The sequence below is a fragment of the Orbicella franksi genome, chromosome 15 (genome assembly GCF_964199315.1).
Source record: "Orbicella franksi chromosome 15, jaOrbFran1.1, whole genome shotgun sequence".
Lineage (NCBI taxonomy): Eukaryota > Metazoa > Cnidaria > Anthozoa > Scleractinia > Merulinidae > Orbicella > Orbicella franksi.
In genome coordinates this window covers 13,301,853-13,326,261 of record NC_138159.1, presented here as the reverse complement: position 1 = coordinate 13,326,261, position 24,409 = coordinate 13,301,853, and the positions used below count along the sequence as shown (strand labels likewise).

General features: G+C 36.2%; 1 long non-coding RNA gene across 1 annotated transcript in view; it reads left to right on the top strand.

Moving 5' to 3' along the window:
• The first annotated feature begins 21,356 nt into the window (after window positions 1-21,356).
• Window positions 21,357-24,409, top strand: part of LOC145470199 (uncharacterized) — a 3,997-nt gene continuing 944 nt past the window's right edge. Inside the window, exon 1 of the long non-coding RNA XR_014042454.1 lies at window positions 21,357-22,685. This is a non-coding gene — a long non-coding RNA (uncharacterized LOC145470199). The remainder of the gene's footprint in view (window positions 22,686-24,409) is intronic.

Genomic DNA, 24,409 nt, shown 5'->3' with positions numbered 1-24,409 from the left:
CAGAACACGCTTCCCTGTTAAAGTTGTCTGAAAATCCGCTTCCTTAAAGTGTACAGAACATACTCTTGTGCTGTTTGTTATCTGTAGATGGACCAGATCATAATAATTAATGTAAATACATGTGCGCGACAATGACATCGATAACCTAACCAACTTACCTGGACACTTTTGCCCACATCTCGCCGTATTTTGACAACCCACTGCTTTCGAATGGCTTCATCACTGGGAAATTGGTGAAAGGTATGATTTGGAATATTTTTAGCGCGATTATTTTTCCATTGCGGCACGCAACAGTGATCTCCGTCGGGCATGATTGCAGATGATCGCCTTGTCACCTCGATCGCCGGAAGTTGACTTTACACGCGTGGCCTCGCATTGGTGTCAAAAGTACATGACGTCAATCCAAGATGGCTGCTGTGCGATAAAGGCGAATTGAGTCCGAAGCGAAAACAGGCTAACTGGAGGCTAACCTAAGTGATATCCAGGGCAACTGGAGTGATATTCAGTCTAACCGGAGCGCGACTCAGCTGACCGGAGTACAGTCTTTCGCTGCAATTAGCCTGAATAATCATGTTTAAGACCAGCGCCTGATACTATTATTATAAAACGATATGTACTTATGAAGTCTGTAGTCTGCAGTCTGCATTTTACTCTCAGTCTACATTTTACCCCGGTTTGCAGTCCACAGTCTGCGTTTTACACCGACGATTTTCAATTTGATTGCCAGCAAAGTGGAAGTGAAATCGGAACATCTTTGTACATTACTAAATTACATAGGCCATCAAGGAATATTCGACCGTACAGGGCCTTTCATAAAATAACCACAGAATCATTTAAATATATAGAACAGCTAAACTGTTGGAATTTTGTAAGCAGTATCATCAGTACAGAGTAAATGATGCAGTGCATAAATTAGTATCTTTAGAACATAAAGGAAAAAGAGTCTACTCCCATATACAATGTACTTAAATGTTGGGTGTTAAAGTTCAAAATATCATAGGTAATCAAATTTATGTAGGTCCCAGGTTAGAATCTAGTTTTAGTTTATAACAAAGTAGGTGGCTATTATGTTAGTTACAGCAATTTAATGGAATAATTTTGAATGATTAATTTGTTTATTTATTTATGTCCATTTATATTCTGTTTGCAGAATGTTCAAATGGATACAATTTATTGGTTCTATTTGACAAACAAATCGTACAAGAGGCATGCAGGTTGTGGTTTCACTAGATAGTACAACGGTAACCAGAGGTGTGGGAATATCGTTCCAGATTTGTACTATCCTTGTCAGCAAAAGCTTATACTAAGTATGTGTTGCTTTACTAAAACAATAATAAGGCTTGACCATTCTGTAATCATTGCAGGCTTTGTTAAATTTACTTTCTAGACTGTTCTTCGTTTTTGGACTATTTGTATTTTGGCCAATGTACTATACTGTGTTGTCCCTAAAAAGGCCAACCACTGTTATAAGATTGTACAATTGAAGTGCATGGTACCTTTGCAGTTATTGGAGAGCAAACTGAGTTGCTAGTTTAACCAAAGATGATACCAAGGTAAGCGAAACCACCAAAATTTTAAATTTTTATTCATCCCTATTTATAGCTGTGTCAAATTAACCATCGCTTCACTTGAGTAACTGTAAGCGTCGGGGGATTCTTGTTTTTCAAAATCCCACAAACTAAACACTGGATGTGGTTCTTGATACAAAAGGATAGCAATTATTTGGACTTTCAGTAATATATAAAGACAGAGTGTTTATCCTGGGACAAAGCGAAAACCAAAACTATACATGAATTTATAGTTCCATGACCTATGCAATACATCCTTGTTCTGTGGTTTATGTGGTTTGAGATCTCACTTGTGATTGGTTATTACACAATAAACATTCCAGGCATATTTTAGGTGTTCACGGTTTTGTGAGTTTGACTGTAATAAGTATTTCTTTAAAAGATAGTGTTTCCTGCGTTTTAAGAATACATTATTGGGAAATTTTGCTTGTACCCCTAACAAGTAAGCTGTTAGTGGTATTTGTGTCTTATATAGTTTTGACTTGCAGGAGTCACAACCAGAAAGTACAACATAAAAGATTTTCAATTGTTTACTCACATCACTCCTCTCCTATTGGCAAGCAAGCTTAAAATGCATAGGGCTGTTTGTACTTCAAGCATCAATTTTCATGGTAGTTAATTTTTCAGACATTCTTAATTGTCACCCATTATATTTAGGACATTCATATGAACCTGTAGATTTGATCATTGACAAAAGAGCATGCATTTTCAATGTAATGGAAATTTTTGATCATGTAACAAAACTGTCTCCTGTGCTTGGTGACATTCTAATTGCCTCCTTAAGCAGAAAGACAGCATTATAATTAATCATTATATCCTTTGTTTACTCAGTTCCTAAATCTCTACCATATCTCCCCCCAAAATATCAAAAGTTAATAGATAAGTGTACCCTTGTGTAAAGTTGGAGATTTTTGTATCTAACTTGAAGATACAATTAGTGCTCTTCACTTCTGCTGGAACGGTTTGCACCATCTCGCAAAGTATAACTAAGTATAAGCAGGGTGTGGAGAAATGAAAACCAATTTTTTGGCCTATCCTCTCAGTAAGCTGTAACTATGATGTACTTGTCTAAAAGTCATTCTTGCTAGCCCCAAAAGATTTAGTCTCTCACAGTACTTCTGTAGTTTGAATTTCCTCAAAGAATTTCCCAAGGAGCTGCTAGGCTTTGTGCTATCAGAAATGACTTTCTTTGCAAGCTAATAAGTTCAGAAGCTAAAAGCTATTTTCTTGAGTCAAACAACTCCTTCATGTACATGTAGAAGGAGTTGAACTTGCTGTTTTCCCTTGGCTTATAAGCCTTACAGGTAATACAGGTACTTAAATAATTAAGCTATTTAGTGAACTTCTAGGTTCTAATTTGTTTGAAATAAAATCAATATTGAGATGTTCATGCTAAAAAAACCATTCAATCTAGGACTCAAATCTTACCCAATCTGACCTCAAGGATAGTCTTCATTTGCACGTGACATGATCATTTTCTAAAATCCAAAACTAAAGAGTCACCAGTTAAAGTTTTTATCCTCATCAGGCATAAGAGGGGTGTAAATTTATACCTTTTAACAACTTTTCACCTTAATAGCTTACTTTGTCTGGAAACAAGCACATTTTGAATTTCAGAGTTATGGTGGTGCGTAACATGAAGCTACGAAAGTATTTGTCAAAAAATATTTACTTATCTGGTGGCTTTTAGCCTTTTTAGAAGTTAAAGTATTAGGAAAAGTGCTTAATATTAAGATGTTTGCTTGTTCAGTTCAGTTAATCAGCCACCTAGATATCCAAAGTAACTTCCAGATGTTTACAACATTTGCCTGCTGCAATGTTGGTGTACAATGGAGGTACACCAACATGGCAGTTTCATACTGGGCTCTGTAAATTTGCGCAAAATATTTCAACAAATATCTGAAACTTGGGAAGATGCACAGCCTGTAGAGCTAAAACTTGGAAAGGTGTCTTCTTTATTTATCTCCTATAACATCACAATGTCTTGAATTTATCCACTGAATGGTCAATTCAAATTAATTTTTGTGTGACAGTGCAAACCAAGAATAACAGCTCTAGAACTCTGTCTACTTTTTCCTAATTTAATTAATTAAAAGTCATTTGCTTTTATGCTTATTTAAAGTTTTCATCAGCAATGTATATGCTTTCATGAAAGGTTAGCACAGGCATCATGTTTGTCAGTACCATAGTTGCATCTTGTGTCATTGATTGTCGAGTACTGTTTGAGAAGGATGAAGAACCATTCATTTGATGTATTTCATGTGATCTGAAGAGTTCATGCAAGTCTTCTGAGTTGTCTTGCAGGTAGGATTGTCAAAGTTTAATTAACATGTCTCTCTTACTTGGTATCTCTCTTACTTACTTTGTATAATTGCAATCAACAAATGACACTGAAAGATCTTCCTGTCTTTGCTGGGGTGATGTCATCCACTACTGCAATAGGCCTATTAGGAAAGTTATTTCAAATATGATCCTTGCAACCTTTTCATGAAATATATGATCTTGAACATGATGACACTTCAGTCTGGACTGAAAAGAAAAGAGTAACACTTTTGCAGTGTCTATGAATTGTTTGCATTCCATCTAGTGGCTTCAACGTTCTTCTCAGTTTATGTTTACTGTCCTAGTCCAAATAATTACAGACATCTTGATCTTCCATTTAGGTCTTAAAACTGTTTGCATTCCAGTTAGTGGTATTCTTTTGTTGTCCTTAGTCTGCATTGAATGTGCTGGTTAAAGAAAAAACAAAATATAAACAAATTGGGATGTCAAGTCATCTTGGCAAACATGCATATCTGGGGTTATGCAATCCCAAGCTTCCTCTTTTTGAAAAAGTCAGTAGATCTGATCTTGTCCTTGCCTTTAGATCATGAAGGTTATGCAGTCTTGAGTGACCATGATATAATTGTGTAGTCTAGATCTAGAATAAGGATATAGTTTAGAATCACTGTCGTAAATGCTGTGTCTTTAGGGTTACCATGTGCCTGCATCTAAGCGATGTAGCTAATTTGACATGTAAACGACAAAAACACGTCAGGGGATATTTTATTTTGAATTTTTTTTTTCCCAAGAGTGATTTTTGTACAATCACTTCATATATTTTTTTAATCCTATTTCAAAATTGTTCTGTAGCTTTTGTGTTCACTGAAATTGAATATGGCAAAATGCAGACATATTGTAATGTTTAAGCACTTTGGGTCTAGAACCTGAGTAACATATTAAATTGGCAAAAAAAATTGCATTGACCTGTAGCTTTCTCAAGGTGATTTGGACACTCCCCTTAGGGGGCCTGGATAACTGGATAATTCATTTTATTTCAAAATTCTTGGTCTCATTTGATAACCAGCTCTATAAGCTTTAATTTGATATAGGGGTTTAGGTAGCTACATTACAGTGTGAAAGGGGAGAATTACTTCTGTTGGATGCAGAACACCTCTCAAGGTATACGGTAACCTTAAACCATGAACTTATTGCTTCTTTCCATTTTATGTGAAACAGTATATGACACAGCCACCTTTATAGCAGAATTCCCAGGGGCCGCCACCAAGCGGAGTCCCATAACTATAGAAACAGAAGCACATGCACGCATACAAATAGAAAACCATAGAACTATTTTTTCATGGTCAACATGTCTAGCAGTGTGGATCATGGCAGGTGCGCCCAACAAAGCCAACGCCACGGAACATGGCGGCCATAGTTTAATCATACATGTATGATATTGGACATCCATGTCATGATCAATTGACAGCTGTCAAAACAAGGTATCTGCTGACCAGTATTATGTGACCATATCACGGGCTCAGGTTGAGCTCATCAAGGTCACCTGTTTTTTGAAAAGTTGACCGCTGACAAAGTACTGGTTTTCTATTGGATCGTGGGCTCAAGCTAGGTTAACTTCTTGATCAGGGCTGGGTTGTTCAGAAGGTATACTAATGTTTTTCACTGCTTATGTTTTATGTAGTTTGAGATTATTGAAACTCAAAACAGAAGGCCAGACATTATACACAGAAAAAAAATCTCAAAGTTACAAAACTCACATCAAAATCCTGGGTTAGCTTACTCGGGCTTTGAGCAACCTGGCCCAGGAGCTCCACTTTTAGGCTTGGCTAAATCTAAATATTACAATGTTTACAATTGACTCAGTGGTGGCATGAATTTGTACATGTATTTTGTAACATAATCGTGCATTGCTATTTGCCTTCATGCTGTATATCCATCAATAGTTCATTTTTTTTTCATAAAATATGCTATTAATACTGTCTACCTTTTAAAAAATACTGGAATTCTACATAGCCTTAAGACACTTCCCAAAAGTGACTGAAAAAAGATACGGTTAACGGTATGACAGCTGTACAATATTAAGAACAGCATACAGGAATATAATGAGATCCACTGCAACATTGCAACATTCACAATGAAAAACTCCCCCTGGCATTAATGGTAAAAATAACACTTTGTGGATGAACACTTACATGTGGGCTACCATTAATAATTTTATAATTCAACTTCAATAATTGATGTTTTTTTTTTCTCCACGAAGATTGTGGACTACAGGGACTGTTAACTACTGGGTGACTCCATCAAATATATAATTTTGTAATTAAATTATGTCAAAAATTAATCAGTAAGCTATAAGTAAGTTATACCATCTACACATATTTTGCCTTCACTACATGTAGACAATTAAACACACTCGGAGGTTTTGATGCATATGTGCATTTGGTCAACCAAATCCAAGATATGTTTAATTAAGACATCAGTAGAATTACAGCTAAATGGATAAAAAATATATCCTACATGCACCAAAGTTGAACACGAAAAGCCCCCCAAAAATTGAAAAATAGGGACCGTGTATCCCCAAATGCAGTGGCACCAATGGAATCGTCTCCGTGTAGAGCTTTCTCTGCATGCAGGGTTACTGATTGATGTAGAAAAAATAGTTCATGTTCATGTGCAAAAGGGGAATATGGAGGTGCTGTTAGCAATTTACCACGTTTCAGAAGAGTGTATGGATTTACTATTTTGGAAAATTATATTCCATACTTGCTGCACCAGCAAGCCTAGCGTAATACTAATCATCCACTCGACATTTCAACAACAACAACAAAACCGAGGAAAACTACATAAACACAATATGGGTATCACTACACCTGAATCAAACGAAGGATACCAGAAATGTTACAGAAAATTCGTTTAAGATTTATTATCATTCCAGTTAAAGCCAACAAATGCATTTAGAAGCCGGAAAACGTCCAAAATCTCAAAGACTTGCGGTGTTCAAGTTTAATCATTATTCGCGCCAAAGCGTAATTTGAATATTATTTTCGCCGACGGCTTTGCAGTCCTTTTTTCAGCCGTGGCTTTACCAGTCTTTTACCAATAACCTTAAAAGAAATTCAGCCAAACATTTCACTAAACCCAATAAATTAACCAAACAAAACGAGGAAGTCTCCATAATTTGTAAACGCAGAGTGCATGACAACATAGAGCGTCAAAAGCTGTCAAGGGTAGCAAATCGATGGTTTTCCTTCTTCCAAAGGTAAACAGAAGAAGAAATTATAGCAGTCTACAAAGCGGCTGTCCTTACTAACACAAAGAAAACTTCAAAACTCGCCTGGCAGTATTTACAAATACAGTTTTATTACTTTTAGACGTGAGGTTATCGGTATACGGCGAAAAACAACAGAAAACTAAGCAACTTTATATTCAACGACTCTAGTCTTATTGTTTGAAATTTATCAAATTTCTCCCAGTATGGTTCCAAATCAGATAATCAGGGAGACTTTAAAACTCCTATTGAAGATATAAGCTTAACTTCTAAGCTTATCTCGCCGAACCAACTACATAATTTTTATGGAAAACGCGAAAGTTTCTATGTAACAAAGTCACTTACCACAATTTGGCAGTTCACTTCAGTTTGAATCCTATAGGCAGAAACTTCCAGCAAAAGTTGCGAAGACTGAACTGAACTAATCTTTTCGATAGATCAACGAATCAACTACTCTCTTCCCGCTGTGTTTTTTCCTCTAAACACAAGAAACACGTTTGATTTCTCTTGTTGATCACCTGATGAAATCGTGTGACTTCTTGCACGGCGCACATCTAGCTCGACTCGCGAAGTTCTGTAGTCTTCTGAGTAAATTTTTCGGGTATTCCAGCTCTTTTCTATAGCCGTCGTTCGCTCTGCCTCACGGCATTGTTCGGTATTATTTCATATCCTTTCTCTAGCCCTAACTCGATCTAATTCACAGCACTGTTCAGTACTATTTCGCCTCCTTTCTAGCCCTGGCCCCCTCTTTCGCGATCTTCTTCGCCACTTCTTTGGCTGTCAATCCCTGCTCTCTGCCGTTCTCTTTCACGTTCTGCTTCAGTTAAACCCTATCTTGAAAACGTTAGATCAACCCCTCCGATCGTTTGTTAACATAACAAATAGAAATAAGTTTTTTTTTTCCCTGACTTTTCTGAAAAGTCCTGCCCAGAACAGATGGCATTCCCTAGCTTCCCCGTGAGGGCTACCGCGAGACGCCCCTCCCCCTCCCCCAGAGTCTGTACGGACGGCGTTCGCTCGCTCGCTCGTTCGCTGACGTCATAGCCAAATTTTCTCGGCTTGATGGGTTACCAACTTTACTTACCCATGGTGCTTCGCTGGCGCGCTTCGCGCGCTGAAGCTCCGCTATAATTTATTCTTTCTCAACCAGCATCCTCAAACCATCATACAGTTTCACCATGGAACCACGAGGAGTCACATTTAATCCAGTGAATAAGAACACTATTTCAAACATAAGAATATATATAAACGATGATAAAAGAAGACAGGTAAATCTTAATGGTGCGGATACAGCTTTCAGCTTACTGTTGAAAAGAATTATGTAATATATTATTATGAAACCATATGATTTTAAATGAATTTATCACCCTGAAATGGGCAAATTTGTGTATAAGCACAAAGGATCAGGTATAATTGTTGACAATATATTCAAACCGATAAGGGCTTTGGCATCAACTGTTGCTAAACCATTGATGAAAAAAGCAATAACATCTGGAGTAGAACACACTGGTGAACGTCTGGGTAAAAAAGCAGCAGAAAAATCAGGTGATCTGATAATGAGGAGATTGGGAAATATGAGACAAAAAACACCAACTAGATTAAAATCTTCTCTTCCAACTGTTCAAGAAGAAAGTACTGATATGATATTGAATCGATTAATATCAAGACAAGGATTAAAACGCTGATTTTTATTTAAACTAATATCATAATGGCTTTTCGATCAAGTGGAATGTTACAACGAAATGAACCGGTCAGAAACCAGTTAGACGATGCAATCATAGCACCAGTAAATGGTCAACATCAAGACAAAAACGGATACAAATTTACAATCAACGATAGATCAGCGTTTTATGATTGGTATAATGCGTATTTTGAAATTCAATTTCAAGTACAAAAACTCGCTGATGGAGGAGCTTATGCTGGAGGTGATAGAATTACAGTCGTCAATGGCTCACACTCTTTCATAAATCATCTTATGATAAAATCTGCTGGCAAAATTGTTTACGATACAGATAATCTCCACAAGGTTATTTTTGTTAAAAATCTGTTGGAATATTCCGATGATTTCAGCAGATCAGTTAAAAAAAACAGTCTTTGGTATCTGGACACCAACCATCAGATTGCTAATGCTAATCAGAATGCAGGATTTGAAGCAAGACGAACTTTAACAGTGGGAAATGCTGATGTCAATGTTATTATTTCTCTGAACAGATACAGTTTCTTCTATAGATAGATAGATAGATAGATAGATAGATAGATAGATAGATAGATAGATAGTCTATATGACAATTTCGTCAGCTCATTTTTGAAAGAAACCAAATGGTCCTATCTTAGGACAATGTATCAAATGTCTGCTCGTTCGCAAGCAAGTAGTTTTTATCAAATATCAGCAAGTGTGGATAATGTGAAACATATTTTTGTTTATCTCTAACAAGCAAAAACCAATGTCGTGGCAGAAAATCCTTACTTATTTGATACGTTTAAAATGAATGCTGCTGATGTTAATAGTTATCTGACAACATGCAGATTAGAATATGGAAATGGTATTTTTTATCCTGAAACTGAGTATGATACGGAAAGTAAGGTGAGAATTTTCAACGATCTCATGTCTTATGCACAACGAAAAAACGATTACAATACTGGAACACAACTGAATCTGGCTAATTTTAATAGTCTTTATGGAATGATATATTTTGATTTAACAAACCAAGCAGAAAAAGTTACAAGAGATCCCAAACAATTAATTTTCAGATACAAAATAAATGCCGCTCCAGCAGCTGCATTCAATGTTCACGCAATTGTGTTTTATGAAGAGATGGTTGTGATTAACAAAGTGGGAAATGATTTAGTTATCGTGTAATTTTATGTAACATACATAATATATGACGCAATTATTTGAAATTAAAGTGAAATTATCACCAAATCAGAAAAAAAGGAATCTTGCTAGTGCATTTCATAAGCGTGAAACCATTGTTCTCAGGCTTTCAGAAGATGCACTAACAGGAAATGACACTTTGTACTTTCCACAGAATGTTGCCAAAAGATTAAAAAAGAATAAACAGGTGAATAAAGGAATGGACATCAAACTGGCTAAGACTAATATAAGAAACCAGGTTGAAGGCAATCTGTTGACAAGCATATTAAGTTTAGGTCGTACTTTTACACCTCAAATAGCAAAAACACTTGGACTATCTGCAATGGCTGGATTAGCTTCAGAAGGTGCTTCCCAAGTTGTAAAATAGGTAACGGGAAGAGGCCAAACAGGTGGTTTCATGATTCCACAAAACTAAATCAATCAGTTGATAGCTTATAAACATCTTTTGGCTGAAAAACAGAAGCAAGATATTGTTAACGCTTTACAATCGGGTGGAAATCTTACGATAAGACCAACAAGAGTTCAATCAGGTGGATTTCTTGGTAGTTTGCTTACATCAATAGGTGTTCCAATAGCTGTTGATTTAGTTAGTAAACTTATCAAGGGTAAGGGCGCTCCACAAATGGGAGCACCACCATTACCAAAATCAAAAGGTGGTTCCGCGCCACAGATTGGTATGTATCAACCACCACCACCAATCATTGGTACTTGGGATAAAACAATGGGTTATGAAGCAAAAAAAAAAAGATCAGGAAAGGGACTACTATTAGGAAAAAAGAGCCCGTTCAATTCAATTCCTTTGATAGGAGGAATATTAAAAAAACCAAGTTTCAGAAGAATATTCCAATGAGTAACCATGATTTAATAGAATGGTGCAAGTATCTCGGAATACCAATCAATGAGGTTTTATCGAGAGATCAATCAGTACCTCATAATCATAAGCAAGCATTATTTATTTACAATCTTGAACCTTCATATATGAGTGGATCTCATTGGGCCATAACATATGTTAAGGATAAAAAAAACCTAACTTTATTGCACCAAAATAATCAAATCCAAAATCTCATGACAACTACTTGCGGTTACTTTTGTTTGTACTGTTTAAACGAGATGAATAAAGGGAAATCATACTCTGATCTGTTGAAAGTATTCGATATTCATGATACAATGAAGAATGAGAGATTTAAAATCTTAAAAAGTTGTTGTCACTGACTTAAAAATCTTAAAATAGACGTTTCGGCTAAAATACTATAGCCTTCTTCAGTGATGAAATGAATGTTAACGGTCTCAAAGTTCTTGCAATTTAAAGAGGTTCCTTGAAAATATGGCAAAGTAACAAAGCCGTAAATGTCGACGTAAATGTTGCTCATAAACCCGTCAAGACGGTTGGTTCGATCCTGAAGAAACCGAAGGACAAATTCGGTCAAGACCTGTCAACTGGTGTCGTGTATAAAATCAATTGTAAAAACTGTGAAAAATTTTACATCGGTCAAACATCCAGAGCACTGAGATCCAGAACAAAAGAACATAAAAGAGCCGTCCTCATATGTGACAAGAACTCTCTTTTGGCGCAACACTGTATGAAAAACAACCACGAATTTGATTTTAATAATGTCAAGGTCATAGACCGCTGTCTCTTGTGGTCGGGTAGATTGTTCTTGGAAGCGTGGCATTCCATTCGCGAACCGAACTCAATTAATGACCACGCGCATATTCCAGACATTTACAAAATGCTAAATTAATCCCTAGCGAGTTCCTCACATTCTTATAAACATCTCATTTACATTTAGACGCCGTTAACATTCATTTCATCACTGAAGAAGACTATAGTATTTTAGCCGAAACGTCTATTTTAAGATTTTTAAGTCAGTGACAACAACTTTTTAACATTTTATTACTATGCCTGACTACAACTACAGTATTTTTAAGTGAGAGATTTATTGAGAAATATTTTGAAAATATTATATAATCTATAATATATATGAAATCGTATTGTGTAAAACAGAAAAAGCAAACAGAATGTGTTCCAGGAAGTGAGAAATATGTCACAGCCAAGAATGGAAGATTGATGATGAAATGTAAATGTGCTGAATGTGGAATAACTAAAACCAGGTTTATTAAACAGAAGAATTTAAACTAAGTCAGCCCTCACGAGGTGGGGGCAATATATTTCAACCAATGGATTTAGGCTACGAGCTTGCGAAGCTAACTGAATAAGCTGAAAAAGAACGAGAGGAGAAGGTATATTGAGCTCCGTTGGTGATACAGCTGCTGAATTATTTATCAGCAAAGGAATTCCTTATTTAGCCAAGAAAGGTACAGAAGCTGGAAGATATTATGCTTCTGAATTCATGAGAGATCCGAAATTACAAAAGAAAGCGATAAATTATGCGATTAAAAAAGCAACTCCTGTTATTCAAAAAGTTGGATCTGAAGCATTAGATCAATTATCAACCAAAGTGAGACCAAATTATAAGTATAAAACTGACAGAATGGATCTTGATGCGGATATGTACAAGGGAGGTGCTATTGACAATTTTCACATGACTAAAATTGAACCAAGTGAAATACCTGAGTTTGTTCAAAAAAATGAATTATATCTGACAAAAAAAAAACAGATAGAAAACATGATAAAAGCATGGGAACAAGACAAAAGTGTGAAATTAAAATTTCCGATAAAACAGGCATAGAGAGTTCAAAAAGATATGCGTGCAATTGCAAAAAAAAAGAAAAGGAAAAGGATTAGATATCCATAAAGTAATTGGTAAAATACCAAAACCAAAGGCAGGATGGACACCAGGAAGGTACAAATATATGGGACCGTATAACCCCCTTGATAAACAACTGGAATATGATAAAAACACTGATGAAGTAACAAAGTGGCATGTGCAGCCGTATAACCAAGTGGATGAAATAGCTGCTTACCACGATATTTGTTATGATATGGGTAAAAACAAGGGAGATTGTGATAGGCAAATGGTTGCATCATTGGACGAGATTCCATATGGTGAAATGCCAAAGTGGGGATCAACAGCACGATTTTTGATTGATAAATAATGGTAATTGAACTGAGTGGAGTGCAATTTGGTCTGAAATCATACGAGTGATTTCAAAATCGAACAAGCGCGCAGCGCGAGTTCGATTTGAAATCACAAGTATGATTTCAGACCAAAATTGCACGACACGAAGTTCAATTGCCACTTTATTAGATCCATTTTGAAATCGCACGATTTTATCGCCTTCAGTTTTAGATTTTTGGTCCCAGTAGCCGGTTTGTTAAAAAAAAAGCGGAACCGTAAACGCCTTTACGTCTCATTTAGTATGCAAAACGATGTCATGTGACGAAAACTCATTCGAGCATGACAAAGAAACAAGCAGTTCTGAAATTAGAACGAAAATAGTCTGCTTCAGGTACAAAAGTTCAGTTCTCGTCGCCTGAATCAATGATGGAAGGCCTTCCTTTCTTTTGTGGTTGAGGCTGAGACTTTCATTGTCTTTGGAGAAGGAATTTGAAGATGCATCCTGTGTAATTCTGCGATGGATTTCTTTTGAGTTGTGAAACTCCCTCGAGTGCACGATGCCCAGTGGATAGTACGTTTTTTTTTCCTTTTAAACACCGTTTAATGGCATGATTTTAAGGGAGTCCAGCTCGTTATCATCTCCTTTTCTTTTTGTGACCTCGGCGTAGGACTCAACACTCAGGACCTTGTCAAGTTTTTGCGGCGCCATTTGTTTCAAGATATTTCAAAGATGGCGGGAGTGGCACCGGCTTCGTAAGACGTTCGCTCATTCACTGTCTTGTGCGATGGGGCGTATTTTAACTATGTTTATTCACAGCGACAGAGTTGAGCTCTTTTGTTGCCTCGTTGGAAACTACCGCAAACCTGGAAACATTTACCTTCTTGAGATGGCTCTGAATTTGTTGTTGTGGGGTTTTCGTTTGTTTATGTTCTACTGGACTCGATATCATACGGATCTTGAGCAGATGTTGAAGAAAAATCACCAAAATATTCGTCAAAATGGGCACTGAAAGTTGGAAACTTCCATTAAAGTAGGTCTTCTGCCTGAAGGAGCTCATAATCGCCATTCAGAAACTATAATTAATTAAATTCGTCAATTTTTTTTTGAAAAAACTACAATAACAACAAAGTTTTGGCAATAGTAGTTGCGAGATTCTCCACACAATGGCTTTTTGCCTCTAATTTTCTTAAAATTTTATTGATTACTTTAAACTTATCTTGAGATCTGATTGGTTGTTTTGTTTTACTGTCCCATTTTCATTGGCTGAGAAAAAAGATGCGATTTAGTGCAAAAAATAGTGCGATTCGTGAATAAATCGCACCACTGAGAGCCAATCAGATTGCAAGGATAACTAGTGATTTCAAAATGGATTTAATAAAAAACAAAAACTGGGTCTTGGTATTCCAAAAAACGGAAGACGCCGCCGAGCGAGGTAAACTGGCAAGAATAATTAGCTGATGAATTACATAAACCAATAAAGCGTAACTTTACTCGGCGGCGTTGATAGTCAATCATATTGACGAAATATGGTGTTCTGATTTAGCTGAAATGCAGCAGTTCAGCAAGTGGAATAAGGGCTACAGATATCTTCTGATGGTCGTAGACGTGTTTAGCAAATACGGTTGGATTGTTTCATTGAAGGATAAACAGGGCGAAGCTGTAACTAAAGCTTTCAAATCTATTTTCAAACAGGGAAGAAAACCACAATATTTATGGACTGATAAGGGCAAGGAGTATTACAACAAACATTTGAAAGACTCATTAGACAAGAATAAAATAACATTGTATTCCACCGAGAATGAGGAAAAATCATCTGTTTGTGAAAGATGGAATAGAACGATAAAAACCAAAATGTGGAAGCAGTTTACTGTTCAGAGTAATACGCAGTATTTAGAAATTCTACCCGAAATATTAAAACAGTATAATAACACCAAACACAGTTCAATTAAAATGACGCCTGTTGAGGCTAGCCGAAAGAAGAATGAAGGAATTCTTTATTTTAATCTGAATAATAACACAGAACCAAGGATGAAATCCCCTCAGTTTAAAGCTAGTGATAAGGTTAGAATAAGCAAGTATAAGAGAAAGGTGTTTGATAAAGGAAAACCCCAAATTGGACCGAGGAAGTATTTACAATCGATAAGATCCAATATACGAGTCCAATCCCATACAGGCTAAAAGATCTCCATGGTGAGGAAATAAAAGGGAGTTTTTATGATTTATGATGCTGAGCTGTTGAAAGCTAAACAGGATATATTCCGGGTTGAAAAAATCATCAGGAGAGATTATAAGAAAAAGCAAGCTTTAGTAAAATGGAAGGGATATACTGATGACTTCAACAGCTGGATACCAATGAAAGATTTAGTAAAAATATAAACGCTAATCGAGTAATATATATTAACATTGCTCGGTTATGATCAAAATAATCTACACTATATAAAGACATTATATATCGGTGTGTTGTTTTTAATGCATCTGCTTTTGCTATTATTATTTAGCCAAGATTTGATATATATCTTGGGTATTTATTCGAATGACAATTTTTTCAGCTATTTGTCTTTGGTACTCATATTCACTGATATATTCCAATGAATACTTGGTACCATCTAATTTGGAATAGGCATGTTTACGGCCATATTTTTTATCGCAAATCATTTTCACTAAACCAGCACAAACATGAAGTTTTTTTCCCAGCGCTGGATAAACTTTGAAAATCATAATCGTTTGATGAGAGCAGTTTATTGATTTGACTTTTTTTCTTATTCAAATGATTATACTTCACAAAAGAATAATGTCGATTTTTTGCTGCTTTCTTATTATTTTGCTGTGGTGTCATCAATTGGAGATTACATAAACGATTATCTGTTTTAATATCATTGACATGATCAATGACTAAACCATCGGGAATAAGTCCGTTGAATGATTCCCACACAAATTGATGAACTTGGTAACTTTTTTGGTTTTTCTGGGCATATTTTCGTACCATGCAATAGAGATAACCAGTTTTATGAAGATGACCATCCATCGGTAATCGTTTGATGATATGAATTACATTTCCAGTTTTTGATGCTGCATGTAGATCATAAACTGGATGAATTTTATAACTAATACCATTTACTTTGAAAATGATTTTATCAGCTGGTTTTGATTCAAACGGCGAGTTTTTGATCCACTCGAGATATTTTTTATGGATCAAATCACCTTGTGATATAGATGATTTGGTTTCAGCTTTCATTTGACCTAATCTTACTCTCATATAATCAGCTTTTCCAAGGCTGAAATTTTTTATGTAACATTTCATCATTACAATTATATATATGGTTTTCTCTTCAAGTAATTTTTATTTTCTCTTCTTGATGTCTAACAATCCATTCAAACTTTTTATTGAATTTCATTTTTCTTATTTCTATTACTTTATACAGGTTGAATAATTTCAACGAAGTTATCTTTTCAAAATCATCAAGTTTTTCAGTTCTTGATTTCTGCTTTTTATCTTTAAACTTTAAGATTTTGAATTTTTTTTATCGAAATCCATTTTCTGCCTGATGTTCTTGATTTTCTCGTTGAGTTTATCACTTTCAGATTTTTGCTTTTTATCGTTATATTTCAGAAGTTTAAGAGTCCCTGTCCATAAAAATGGAAAATAACTCGGCAAGGGTCGAAAATTCGATTTCGCTCATATTTTCATGGTAGATAGGCTAGGGCATGACAAAAACTACTGGATAGTTTTTTTGGCAAAATATCCTTTTATTTCAAAGAAATATACAAATTACCAAATGCCGTTAAAATCGTCATTTGACGCACCATTTTATTAAGCAAGTTTGAGAGCCTCGCATGCAAAACCACGCCATTCTTCCTTCTTTAAAACACTCAAACATTTTTTGTGCAATGTTTAAATGTGTACTGGGTTGATTTTAGGGAATGTTGCATTGTCTTTTTGGGCGCAAAATAATTAAATTTCGAAGACATGTATTTCATTCACTTAAAAGTACTTCGTGAATATAATTAATTTTCACCATGTGCGAAACCTTCAAATGGATTAAGCTTCTGGTGGTTGAATAGCAAAAGGATGGTCTACAGATTTCTGTAAAAATTTCTTTGGGCAAATGATTGTGAGCGACACGAGAGCTTTTCAAAGTACGTTAAAAATGCAAATATTTGACCATCCCTGGTCAAATTTCAATTTACGGGTTAGACGTATATTTTAGCATGCGCCACATGACTTGACCTATGTTAAGTTGAAATAGACACAGAGCTGATAATTTCGAAATGTTCTAACCTCATTTGCTGTAAAAGGCAGGTCCAAAGCCGATTTGACGTGTTTCTCTCACCATTCGTCGCACATAAAGCAGAAGTCACTGGAAAAGTTGAAAATTTACATGGACATGTCAATTTTAATTTACAGTATGTAAATCTTGATTTACATTCTTTGTAAATTACAATTTACATCTTAGGGTTTTGTAAAATAAAATTACAGGAAATTTACAGCTTTTAGTACAGCATGTAAATGTTCTGTCTTTGTCGACAATGATCATTTGAAGAACATGTAAAAACCTGTAAAATATTTTACGCACTTTTACAGTATCTGCCTTTGTAAAAAACATGTAAATTGCTTTGCTAAACCATGTGAGAAACGTGTAAATAATTCAAGCGAATGCTGTAAAAAATCTGGAAATGTTATGTTTGTAACCCTGTAAAAACCATGTAAATGAAAAAAGGGGCCTGTAAGAAACATGTAAAAACCATGTAAATGAAAAAAGGGACCTGTAAGAAACATGCAAAAACCATGTAAATGAAAAAAGGGGGCCTGTAAGAAACATGCAAAAACCATGTAAATGAAAAAAAGGGGAGCTGTAAGAAACACGTAAAAACCATGTAAATGAAAAAAGGGGCCCTGTAAGAAACATGTAAAAGCCATGTAAATGAAAAAAGGGGGCCTGTAAGAAACATATAAAAACCATGTAAATGAAAAAGGGGGGCCTGTAAAAAACATGTAAAAACAATGTAAATGAAAGAGAGCCTGTAAGAAACATGTAAAAACCATGTAAATGGAAAACCTAGAAGTTGCACGGGTGCGGTGGGGGGCTGTAAATAGCCTGTTAAAAACATGTAAATTAAAAAGGGGGACCTTGTAACGGCTGTGAAAACAACAGAGAGAGAGAGAGAGAAAGGGTTGTCTCGGGTAACCGAGAACATATAAATGGGACCTTTTAAAGGCGCGTAAAGTTAAAATGTAACACCGCCGTAAAGCTCCGTAAACCTACCGTGAAGCCTCCATTAAGGTGCCTTTTACGTTGAAGCATTTGAAGTTCTCTAAAGTCCAAGTGTGTGCTGTACTGTGCTTTAAATTGAAGTTGGGTTAGAAGGTATGCACCAAACTAAATCGCTGCATTGATCGACACCGCACTAAGCTGTCTTCTTGTGAACTTTCCGCGCATCCACAACGACAAAATAGAACTAGAATTGTTACTGCACATGCAGGCGTCTCAAGCTTACGTCTCTAGAAAAGAGAAAAATTAATTCTCAGACACGTACGTATTTATTCATGAACGACCATGAAAGCGTCACGTGTTGTGAGAGTTCAAGACGGAAAGAGCCCTGGTGATCGAGTTTGAACTGACGCGGAGTTAGGTTAGGCAGGGAACCATAAGGGACACCCAACGACCGTTTTCTCTCGAATGCTTTTAAACGCTGTTTTAGGCTATCTGGTGTACTTTCAAAGCTCTGTAGGTTAATTTTAGGTTGCGCAAAAAAAATTATCTGTTCGGTTATTCTAGAGGAGCTTGAGTATTCTCGAACTTATTAGGGCTTTTTTGTCCATTTTCCGAAAACGTTAGGTCTTATCGCTTTTCCGAAAATGATAGCTGACTTTTTTTCGGTAGCCAAAATGACATTTTTAACAATCCGAAAACAACAGACATTAAATTTCTCATATCGCGAAAGTTCGAGGTCACAGTTGTGCCCCTGAACCGTTGAGAATGAACGAAATATCATCGCTTTAGAGCGTTAAATATTCCGAAACATGAACATTCTACAAGTAAGATTAATACAACTAAGTCTGCCCTTGCATGTTCACTGTTTTTTTTTTGTTTTGTTTTGTTTTGTTTTTTTGTTTGGTGATTTCTACCGTTTTGTGCTTTCATTGCCATCACTGTTATCCTAGTCCCTTTATAAGAGCATACCAGCTTTGTGAGTGCCCGATCTCCAACAAGCAGGAATCAGCGCATTCTCGTCTCCAGAGCCTCCGTTTCTTTTGGTCACGTGGTCGGAGAAACGGAGGGCTCTGGTAGCAGCCATTACCGGATGTCCGTAAATTACAGACATCCGGTAACGCATGCGTAATTTTGGCCTGCATATCTGCTCATGCTCAGAAACTAATCCTGAGGGAGGGGAGAGAGGAATAGAGTGTACTCTCCAGATGTAAACAGATCGGAACATTGACATGTGTTTTCACTTCGCTGAAGTTTAAATAGGTGATTTAAAGTTGAAAAGAGAGTAGAAAGCGGCCTTAAATGCCGTCGCCGCTTCAAACACGATTGCAAGCTTGTCTAATATTTTACCAACGGATTTCGCTGCGCATTTTGTGTTGGACCGTCTAGAAAAATTCAGGGATCGATAGCTGTGTTCTTGTTATTTCTTCTCTTCATATTCGGTAAAAAGGAGAAGTTTAAAGAGCGAGGTGCAGTTGTTAAAGCTTTTAAGCAAAGTAATCAGGATACCACATGTATTACGTCTATGGATGACACGGTGAAATTTGTTTATGGACACACGGAAGCGTTTGTGGAAATCAGCGGTGGAAATTGCATCACTGACCAGAGGATTTAAATATACGCCGTGCTGATAGATAAAGGGAGAATTTTTTAATGGTAAGAACTATTTACTTCCTGGTTATCTACATAGGTTTGTAAGCTGCAGCGGAATAAAAATCTGTTGAACTCAGGAAAGTTTTGTTGTATTGGAGTTTTGCTCATCTTTCCTTGCAAGGAATGTAATAAAGGTGTTCACTTTCATATGATCTATCGTGCCCTCATTTTTTCAAGTAACCCCATTCTGTTCTATTTTTTTTCTTTACAAAAAAGGGTCTTACACAATCATTTAACTGTCAAATTAAATCAATCAATCAACTTTTATTGTGCACTATTTACAGAATTAATTTACATCAGTATTATAATTAAATAAATATGAGAAGAGAAATCTATTTTGCATATGGCTATGGAAAGAAAAAAAAAGTATCTGTGTGGTAACCGGGGTATAGGGAAGAAATTGGTTTTTGAAGTGGTTACTACCGTCTTAAGGTAAACACAGTGAAAAAAAAAAATAAAAGTCCTACGCCAGTTGTTATTGAGTGGTTATATATGTCTGCTGGGGGTTTCCATAATGGCTCTGCAGCAATTTTAATTAGCTTATTTGGAACATCTAATGATGATTTTTGTACATTCAGGCTTGAGAAAAGCCTGGTCACCTGAGCTTCTGTGACTGGAGACATCACAAAACTAGATATAGGGCTATTCCCACCATTTTCTCCCCCAACCCCCACTGCTTTTGTTGATATAATTTTTTTTTGTTCATTTTAAACCTTTCAATCAGCTTATATACAGCTTAATCTTTTGGGTGCTTTCAACAACAACAGTAATAACAATTTATTTCAGTATTCCCATATGAGTACATGGTGTTACCAAAAATATAAAACAGCCAAAATGATGTAACTATAAAATTAGTATTTGGCATTGGTATACATGTAGAGGTGCCTGGTGTGAAGAGAATGATTCATATTGGTGTGCCACAGTGCACATTATGGAAGATTTTTTTTTAGGAAACTGGATGAACAAAATGAATGGGAAATAATGCAATATTAGTGTTACTTCATGCTAATAATAAGGCTCTTCGGCCTGTTATTCGACCATGTACAACAACAAATCTCGAATGCATACTTTCTACTTCTTGTGGTTGATCAGAACATCAACCACATAGCTTTACTATTAACGATGGTTCTATCTCCATCTCCTTTTTTTCAGTATTATTTATTGAACTGCAAGAGCAACATTCCTATTTGAATTATCCATATATTGTTATCCTTCGAAGAATTTGTGTCGCACTATTATGGTCTGAAAATTAACAAAGAATAGTAAATAATGGCAGGAAATAAATAATCTTTCAAAGGCTAACCAAAAGATTATGATATTTTTCTTATGAGGATATTAATGTAACTCTGTACACCTATAATGTTTGATTTGTTTTTAGTAAAGTTTCCACATTACATTTGGAAACCCACTAGTCTGATGATTCGTTCATCAGTTATATAAATAATAATTATTGCCTCCATATTAATTTTGTTCACAGTTATTTGCATTGATGATAAATTATTGTTATTTACTGATTAATGTTATTGTGAAGGAATAAAGTTTTGCTAATTGCAGTTGCTCCCTAACTAAGGTGGGGAGAGAGGAAAGAGCCTCAAATTTCAGCTATGGTTATCTATGGTTATTTTCCTTTACTCATCATTTCCACAAGTAAATTATTAAAAAAAATAAATTTGGGTGGGGGCTCTGAAGCAAACTAAACTCTTGCCTGACCACAAAAGGTTTGTTCGTGTGTTTTTTTTGGGGGGAGACTATAGGGGAGGTCTCAATAATTAAAGAGAGGGGAGCTAAAAAACAGATACTATATATATCTATAACAGCAGAAGCTTCTTAACAGGTACACGTAGTAACAGATACATACATAACAATCTGTGGAAGAAACAAACCAAATTTCATGTTCAGACCATTTGCTACATCATCCAAGTACATAGCAGAGTATCATAACACGGGCCTTTGACTCATTTGGGCAATTTAATATCATTCAATACATTTTGGACTGCTAGAATCTGATCTGCTTGATGTTTCAGAGAGAGAAAACTCACCTTCGGATTTCCAGTGCCACATTTGCTCAGCAAGAGTGATATTTCTTCGTCTTTTCACCAGGCTCTAAGTTTCCTTTTGAGCTTTTCATAAAGGAAGACAAACGTTTTTTGAAACCCACTGCCGATTGGAATTTAATTTTATGATTTCTTGGGGTATGGTCAGCGACAAAGTAATTGTTGTATTAGCTGGTTGATTCTCAGAATTTTAAACGTTTCTTCCCACCTTCTTGGCTGCTACAACAAAGGAAGATGATTACGATCGAGAATTACATCGTTGCAAGCGATGTACTTCTTTGGTTACGTGGAAACTTTTACGATTCCTTCGGATCGATCGGGAATGGTCACCATTTGTTTTGCTTTTTTTTCGTAAAGCGCGCCTGAGTCAACTGAGCAAAGGTGCCGCCATTCGGGCCGGAAGTAAAATGCAATGCGTAGAGCTTTGTAATTTTCACTTCTGCTGCGCATTCATTTTTTGTCAGCCAATGAAAAAATTCGAATTTTTGGGTACATCCAGAGCTACTCGTCAACGACATTTTAAGACGAGTAGCACTGGGGACGAGAATGGAATCAGTGGTCTTCATGTTAGGTACCAGGTTCTCTCGGTTCTCCCGCTATGTTTGGCAGTTCGTTGGAACTTGCATCGAACTCGAGCTCTGTTTTAGCGGGCCAAAATCCACTCTACCCTCGCTTCGTCACCGTGCACGGTTTCAAGGTAAAGTTTTCCGTTACCCAGAAGCTGAAGATAGCGATTACAGGCAACAACAACAACAGGTAAGCAAGTTTTGCATAAATTCAACGAGTAGAGTAAAGTAACGTCAAGATACGTATACATTTCGTTTTGCCTTTGGTTGTGAATGTGTCATTATCAAGGAGAAGTTACATTGCTTGTGGAATCGTCTTTGGTGATGTTTACCTGCCGTGCATAAAGAGCTTTATTATCTGTTATTATCTGTTCTCGATAACTGAGTAAGAGCATGCGACGGGGACTATGTTTTAGGGGTCTTTGGTAGTGCCTTTGAAATCTACATAAAAAAGTTACAATCAAACATTGTGTTGAGGGACACAATTTTTCTACAGTTTATGTGAAGTAACAAAGAGAGACCAACTTTCAATTGATTCTGTAATGACTGATAAATTTGGTAAAATCAAATCGATAACTTGAAACTTCTCTAGCATGTGAGTATGAATTTCTTTGAATTGATTGATAGCACTGATAACACTTACATTAATTTCAATTTATTGATTTATATCAATTTATGGATCGATTTCAATCGATTGCCTTACCCTGGGATGATGAGACAGCACTTTAGAGCCCTGTTACAGCTGTACATTTTACTTGTACAAAATTGGGCTCTTACCAAATACATGTAGGTTTCATGTGTCATGCATCTGTTCATGCATCTGTAGCAGGGTAGGAAAAAAAATTGTAAGTCACTTGCCCAGTGGGCCAGTCAATTTCAGTTTTCACTTGCCCCCACTTAAATATTAGTTGCCAGTGTGGTGGCCAGTAAGGAAATCAGAGGACAAATGCGAATGAAGTACGCGCGGATTCCCAACTAATTCTTGCTTTCAACCTAATAATTGACTAATCTTTAGTCTTTAGGTCTTAAGTTTTGAAATGGAATGACTGGAAATTATCATTTATCAAGCTGGCATTTTTAGTCAGACTCACAAGACTACTGAGGCTACATTGTAATTTGACTTGCCTACCGGGCCACTGAACTTCTATTTTCACTTGCCCAAGAGCAAAATTTACTTCGCTGAGGAAATCAGACCTAGGTTTTTTCATGCCTTGAGTAGATCACAGATAACATCAAAATGCGGTAAAACAAAAAATATTCACGTAAGCCATTACCAGAGTGTGTCACAGAATCTGTGAATTTTTCAGGCATGTCACTGATGTTCTTACTACATTTTGATGTCTTCTGTGATCTATCACTGAACAGATGCATGACAACATCATTATCTGCTTCGTAATACATCACAAAGAAACAAAAACAGATTTTTATGACATCATCTGTACCTTTGTCCACCAATAGAGCATAAGTGTGCGTAAGAAACAATCAAATCGTGCTTGCAAATAACTTGACTTATTATTTAAACATTGTTTGATAGGAGTTTGATTTATTGTGCATGAATATTACAATGTAGGAGATAGTGAACATTGAATATTTACTGCCACAGATTTTGAGTTTAGTTCTTCTACATCCTCTGACATTCAGTGCCTTCCAATCAGAGATGCAAATTTTTTGTCACACAGTAGCTACAGATGTAGATGTAAGATCTACTTGATTGATGAATATTCAGGGATCAAAATAATGGCCGATCAATGGGCAATGTCTGGCCAGAATGGCGACTTGACCGGCCAAAAACTTCACTTGCCGGTCATGTTGACCAGTCATGTCATGTTGAGACGGTCACGTTGTTCATTCTTGAATAAACAATCAAATCCCCAACTGTAAATCTGAGAGTTTTAAGGTCTTTTTTATTATGAC